The sequence below is a fragment of the Nothobranchius furzeri genome, unplaced genomic scaffold (genome assembly GCF_043380555.1).
Source record: "Nothobranchius furzeri strain GRZ-AD unplaced genomic scaffold, NfurGRZ-RIMD1 Scf211, whole genome shotgun sequence".
Taxonomy (NCBI): domain Eukaryota; kingdom Metazoa; phylum Chordata; class Actinopteri; order Cyprinodontiformes; family Nothobranchiidae; genus Nothobranchius; species Nothobranchius furzeri.
In genome coordinates, this window is record NW_027223227.1 from 1 (window position 1) to 7,500 (window position 7,500).

Genomic DNA, 7,500 nt, shown 5'->3' on the forward strand with positions numbered 1-7,500 from the left:
TCGGGGTGCAGGAGCTGAAACCTGGGTCGGACCTGGTCTGCAGCAGGGCTCAGCAGCCAGCAGAAGGTGACGGCAGTGTGTGTTTAGTTCCCTGCGGGGTGCAGGAGCTGAAACCTGGGTCGGACCTGGTCTGCAGCAGAGCTCAGCAGCCAGCAGAAGGTGATGGCAGTGTGTGTTTAAGTCCCTGCCTGGTGGGAGAGCTGAAACCTGGGTCGGACCTGGTCTATAGAAGAGCTCAGCAGCCTCCAGAAGCTGATGGCAGTGTGTGTGTTTTGGTCCCTGCGGGGTGCAGGAGCAGGAACCCGGGTCGGACCTGGTCTATAGCGGAGCTCAGCAGCCTCCAGCAGCTGATGGCAGTGTGTGTTTAATTCCCTGCCTGGTGGGAGAGCTGTAACCCGGGTCGGACTTGGTCTGCAGCAGGGCCCATCACCATCCAGAAGCTGATGGCAGTGTGTCTTTAATTCCCTGCGGGGTGGAGGAGCAGAAACCTGGGTCGGACCTGGTCTATAGCAGAGCTCAGCAGCCTCCAGAAGCTGATGGCAGTGTGTGTTCAAGTCCCTGCGGGGTGGGAGAGCTGAAACCTGGGTCGGACCTGGTCTATAGAAGAGCTCAGCAGCCTCCAGCAGCTGATGGCAGTGTGTGTTTAAGTCCCTGCGGGGTGGGAGAGCTATATCCCGGGTCGGACCTGGTCTATAGCAGAGCTCAGCAGCCTCCAGCAGCTGATGGCAGTGTGTGTTTAAGTCCCTGCGGGGTGGGAGAGCTGAAACCTCGGTCGGACCTGGTCTATGGCAGAGCTCAGCAGCCTCCAGAAGCTGATGGCAGCGTGCCTCTAAGTCCCTGCCTGGTGGGAGAGCTGAAACCTGGGTCGGACATGGTCTGCAGCAGGGCTCGGCAGCCTCCAGCAGCTGATGGCAGTGTGTCTTTAAGTCCCTGCCTGGTGGGAGAGCTGAAACCTGGGTCGGACCTGGTCTATAGCAGAGCTCAGCAGCCTCCAGCAGCTGATGGCAGTGTGTGTTTAAGTCCCTGCCTGGTGTGAGAGCTGAAACCTGGGTCGGACCTGGTCTATAGAAGAGCTCAGCAGCCTCCAGCAGCTGATGGCAGTGTGTCTTTAAGTCACTGCCTGGTGGGAGAGCTGAAACCTGGGTCGGACCTGGTCTATAGTAGAGCTCAGCAGCCTCCAGCAGCTGATTGCAGTGTGTGTTTAAGTCCCTGCCTGGTGGGAGAGCTGATATCCGGGTCGGACCTGGTCCACAGCAGGGCCCATCACCCTCCAGAAGCTGGTGGCAGTGTGTGTTTAAGTCCCTGCGGGGTGCAGGAGCAGAAACCTGGGTGGGACCTGGTCTGCAGCAGAGCTCGGCAGCCTCCAGCAGCTGATGGCAGTGAGTGTTTAAGTCCCTGCGGGGTGGGAGAGCTATATCCCGGGTCAGACCTGGTCTAAAGCAGGGCCCATCACCCTCCAGAAGCTGGTGGCAGTGTGTGTTTAAGTCCCTGCGGGGTGGAGGAGCAGAAACCTGGGTCGGACCCGGTCTACAGCAGAGCTCAGCAGCCCCCAGAAGCTGATGGCAGTGTGTGTGTGTGTGTGTGTGTTTAAGTCTCTGCCTGGTTGGAGAGCCGATACCTGGGTCGGACCTGGTCTGCAGCAGGGCTCAGCAGCCTCCAGAAGCTGATGGCAGTGTGTCTTTCATTCCCTGCGGGGTGCAGGAGCAGAAACCTGGGTCGGACCTGGTCTATAGCGGAGCTCAGCAGCCTCCAGCAGCTGATGGCAGTGTGTGTGTTAAAGACCCTGCGGGGTGGGAGAGCTGAAACCTGGGTCGGACCTGGTCTGCAGCAGGGCTCAGCAGCCCCCAGAAGCTGATGGCTGTGTGTGTTTAAGTCCCTGCGGGGTGGGAGAGCTGAAACCTGGGTCGGACCTGGCCCGCAGCAGGGCCCATCACCCTCCAGAAGCTGATGGCGGTGTGGGTTTAAGTCCCTGCGGGGTTGAGGAGCTGAAACCTGGGTCGGACCTGGTCTGCAGCAGGGCCCATCACCATCCAGAAGCTGATGGCTGTGTGTGTTTAAGTCCCAGGGGGGTGGGAGAGCCATAACCTGGGTCGGACCTGGTCTGCAGCAGGGCTCAGCAGCCTCCAGTTGCAGATGGCAGTGTGTGTTTAGTTCCCTGCGGGGTGCAGGAGCTGAAACCTGGGTCGGACCTGGTCTATAGCAGAGCTCAGCAGCCTCCAGAAGCTGATGGCAGTGTGTCTTCAATTCCCTGCGGGGTGCAGGAGCTGATACCTGGGTCGGACCTGGTCTGCAGCAGGGCCCATCACCATCCAGACGCTGATGGCAGTGTGTGTTTAAGTCCTAGTGGGCTGCAGGAGCTGAAACCTGGGTCGGACCTGCTCTATAGTAGAGCTCAGCAGCCTCCAGAAGCTGATGGCAGTGTGTCTTTAAGTCCCTGCGGGGTGGGATAGCTGAAACCTGGGTCGGACCTGGTCTGCAGCAGGGCCCATCACCATCCAGACGCTGATGGCAGTGTGTGTTTAAGTCCTAGTGGGCTGCAGGAGCTGAAACCTGGGTCGGACCTGCTCTATAGTAGAGCTCAGCAGCCTCCAGAAGCTGATGGCAGTGTGTCTTTAAGTCCCTGCGGGGTGGGATAGCTGAAACCTGGGTCGGACCTGGTCTGCAGCAGGGCCCATCACCCTCCAGAAGCTGTTGGCAGTGTGTCTTCCATTCCTAGTGGGGCAGGGGAGCAAAGACCTGGGCAGAGGAGCGCCTGTCTGCATCCGATCCGGCCCCTCAGCAGCCCGCCGTGAGCCTTAGAGAACCCCCCCCCCCCCCAGCGGGCTCCAGGAACCGGGCCCTGCGTCGGACCCAGCTCAGTAAGGCCCTCCCTCGGGCCCTGCAGCAGGTGGCCCCGTCTATGCAGTCGAAAACCCCGCGAAAATCGGTGTAGAAACGCCCGAGAGGCGTGGTGCGGTTCCCCCGGCCGGTACCGGGTCCGGACCGGTCCGGAAGTCCACCCAGAACACTGCCTGGGGCTTCTGGGCGGCTCCCCAGGCGCAGGCAGTCGAAAACCGCGTGAAAATCGGTTCAGAATTGACAAAACGGCGACCTCGTCGCTCCAAAAACTAAGTCCAAACTAAGCCTTTCGCTTATCGCTTAACGCTTAAGGCGGTCGGCCTTATGGCCAGTAAATGAAAAGTGCCTGCGCCCCTGGAGGTTTTGGAAGGTGCGAGCGATGACCATGCTCGGGTTAGTAGGTGAGGCCATCGGAAAACCAGCGTGAGTTGGCGGGTTTGGGTGGCAATCTATTCCAGGCAGAGTCGACTATCTCTGGGCATCAATTTTGGGATTTTTCCGGCTCTGGTTCTGGGAGAAACGCAGGGGCAAAGTGCACGAGCCGCGGCCGATTTTGGTGGCCTGTCCCTGGGCACAAAGTCTGAGGAGTGTGGGCCTGGTTCTCCGAAAAATACCAGTCTGCTGGAGCTCACTCCCATGGCTCCAGGGGGCACGGCACACCCCCCGGTAGCCGACCAAAGTGCTCTACTCGGGCCAGACTCGGACCCACGACCCGGGGTGAGAACCACAACTACTGGTCATCCTTTTGACCTCCAGGGGGCGCGGCAGAGCCTCCCCAGTCCGACGCAAGTGCCCCACTTGGGCCATACTCAGACCCACGGCCCGGGGCGAGAACCACAACTACTGGTCATCCTTTAGACCTCCAGGGGGCCCGGCACAGCCTCCCTAGACCGACACAAGTGCTCCACTTGGGCTGTACTCTGACCCAAGTCCCGGTGCGAGAACCACAACTACTGGTCATCCTTTAGACCTCCAGGGGGCCCGGCACAGCCTCCCTAGGCCGACACAAGTGCTCCACTTGGGCTATACTCTGACCCAAGTCCCGGGGCGAGAACCACAACTACTGGTCATCCTTTTGACCTCATGGTCATCCTTTAGATCTCCAGGGGGCCCGGCACAGCCTCCCTAGGCCGACACAAGTGCTCCACTTGGGCTATACTCTGACCCAAGTCCCGGGGCGAGAACCACAACTACTGGTCATCCTTTAGACCTCCAGGGGGCACGGCACACCCCCCGGTAGCCGACCAAAGTGCTCTACTCGGGCCAGACTCGGACCCACGACCCGGGGTGAGAACCACAACTACTGGTCATCCTTTAGACCTCCAGGGGGCCCGGCACAGCCTCCCTAGTCCGACACAAGTGCTCCACTTGGGCTATACTCTGACCCAAGTCCCGGGGCGAGAACCACAACTACTGGTCATCCTTTAGACCTCCAGGGGGACCGGCACAGCCTCCCTAGACCGACACAAGTGCACCACTTGGGCCATACTCTGACCCAAGTCCCGGGGCGAGAACCACAACTACTGGTCATCCTTTTGACCTCATGGTCATCCTTTAGACCTCAAGGGGGCACGGCAGAGCCTCCCTAGTCCGACACAAGTGTCCCACTTGGGCTATACTATGACCCAAGTCCCGGGGCGAGAACCACAACTACTGGTCATCCTTTAGACCTCAAGGGGGCACGGCAGAGCCTCCCTAGTCCGACACAAGTGTCCCACTTGGGCCATACTCAGACCCACGGCCCGGGGCGAGAACCACAACTACTGGTCATCCTTTAGACCTCCAGGGGGCCCGGCACAGCCTCCCTAGTCCGACGCAAGTGCTCCACTTGGGCTGTACTCTGACCCAAGTCCCGGGGCGAGAACCACAACTAATGGTCATCCTTTAGACCTCCAGGGGGCACGGCACAGCCTCCCTAGTCCGACACAAGTGCTCCACTTGGGCTATACTCTGACCCAAGTCCCGGGGCGAGAACCACAACTACTGGTCATCCTTTAGACCTCCAGGGGGCACGGCAGAGCCTCCCTAGTCCGACACAAGTGTCCCACTTGGGCTATTCTCTGACCCAAGTCCCGGGGCGAGAACCACAACTACTGGTCATCCTTTAGACCTCCAGGGGGCACGACACAGCCTCCCTAGTCCGACCCAAGTGCTCCACTTGGGCTATACTATGACCCAAGTCCCGGGGCGAGAACCACAACTACTGGTCATCCTTTAGACCTCCAGGGGGCACGGCACAGCCTCCCTAGTCCGACACAAGTGCTCCACTTGGGCTATACTCTGACCCAAGTCCCGGGGCGAGAACCACAACTACTGGTCATCCTTTAGACCTCCAGGGGGCACGGCACAGCCTCCCTAGTCCGACACAAGTGCTCCACTTGGGCTATACTCTGACCCAAGTCCCGGGGCGAGAACCACAACTACTGGTCATCCTTTTGACCTCATGGTCATCCTTTAGACCTCCAGGGGGCCCGGCACAGCCTCCCTAGGCCGACACAAGTGCTCCACTTGGGCTATACTCTGACCCAAGTCCCGGGGCGAGAACCACAACTACTGGTCATCCTTTAGACCTCCAGGGGGCACGGCACAGCCTCCCTAGTCCGACACAAGTGCTCCACTTGGGCTATACTCTGACCCAAGTCCCGGGGCGAGAACCACAACTACTGGTCATCCTTTTGACCTCATGGTCATCCTTTAGACCTCCAGGGGGCCCGGCACAGCCTCCCTAGACCGACACAAGTGCTCCACTTGGGCTGTACTCTGACCCAAGTCCCGGTGCGAGAACCACAACTACTGGTCATCCTTTAGACCTCCAGGGGGCCCGGCACAGCCTCCCTAGGCCGACACAAGTGCTCCACTTGGGCTATACTCTGACCCAAGTCCCGGGGCGAGAACCACAACTACTGGTCATCCTTTTGACCTCATGGTCATCCTTTAGATCTCCAGGGGGCCCGGCACAGCCTCCCTAGGCCGACACAAGTGCTCCACTTGGGCTATACTCTGACCCAAGTCCCGGGGCGAGAACCACAACTACTGGTCATCCTTTAGACCTCCAGGGGGCACGGCACACCCCCCGGTAGCCGACCAAAGTGCTCTACTCGGGCCAGACTCGGACCCACGACCCGGGGTGAGAACCACAACTACTGGTCATCCTTTAGACCTCCAGGGGGCCCGGCACAGCCTCCCTAGTCCGACACAAGTGCTCCACTTGGGCTATACTCTGACCCAAGTCCCGGGGCGAGAACCACAACTACTGGTCATCCTTTAGACCTCCAGGGGGACCGGCACAGCCTCCCTAGACCGACACAAGTGCACCACTTGGGCCATACTCTGACCCAAGTCCCGGGGCGAGAACCACAACTACTGGTCATCCTTTTGACCTCATGGTCATCCTTTAGACCTCAAGGGGGCACGGCAGAGCCTCCCTAGTCCGACACAAGTGTCCCACTTGGGCTATACTATGACCCAAGTCCCGGGGCGAGAACCACAACTACTGGTCATCCTTTAGACCTCAAGGGGGCACGGCAGAGCCTCCCTAGTCCGACACAAGTGTCCCACTTGGGCCATACTCAGACCCACGGCCCGGGGCGAGAACCACAACTACTGGTCATCCTTTAGACCTCCAGGGGGCCCGGCACAGCCTCCCTAGTCCGACGCAAGTGCTCCACTTGGGCTGTACTCTGACCCAAGTCCCGGGGCGAGAACCACAACTAATGGTCATCCTTTAGACCTCCAGGGGGCACGGCACAGCCTCCCTAGTCCGACACAAGTGCTCCACTTGGGCTATACTCTGACCCAAGTCCCGGGGCGAGAACCACAACTACTGGTCATCCTTTAGACCTCCAGGGGGCACGGCAGAGCCTCCCTAGTCCGACACAAGTGTCCCACTTGGGCTATTCTCTGACCCAAGTCCCGGGGCGAGAACCACAACTACTGGTCATCCTTTAGACCTCCAGGGGGCACGACACAGCCTCCCTAGTCCGACCCAAGTGCTCCACTTGGGCTATACTATGACCCAAGTCCCGGGGCGAGAACCACAACTACTGGTCATCCTTTAGACCTCCAGGGGGCACGGCACAGCCTCCCTAGTCCGACACAAGTGCTCCACTTGGGCTATACTCTGACCCAAGTCCCGGGGCGAGAACCACAACTACTGGTCATCCTTTAGACCTCCAGGGGGCACGGCACAGCCTCCCTAGTCCGACACAAGTGCTCCACTTGGGCTATACTCTGACCCAAGTCCCGGGGCGAGAACCACAACTACTGGTCATCCTTTTGACCTCATGGTCATCCTTTAGACCTCCAGGGGGCCCGGCACAGCCTCCCTAGGCCGACACAAGTGCTCCACTTGGGCTATACTCTGACCCAAGTCCCGGGGCGAGAACCACAACTACTGGTCATCCTTTAGACCTCCAGGGGGCACGGCACAGCCTCCCTAGTCCGACACAAGTGCTCCACTTCGGCTGTACTCTGACCCAAGTCCCGGGGCGAGAACCACAACTAATGGTCATCCTTTAGACCTCCATGGCAACAGGGGGATGTCAGACCCCAGCTCATCCCAGGTTGATGCCTCAATAGTAGCTTAGGGTCACGGCAGTCCCACCGTGATCCACCCTCTTGTCCTCTCTCCACAGGATGACCAGAGTGTCGTGTTTATTTTCA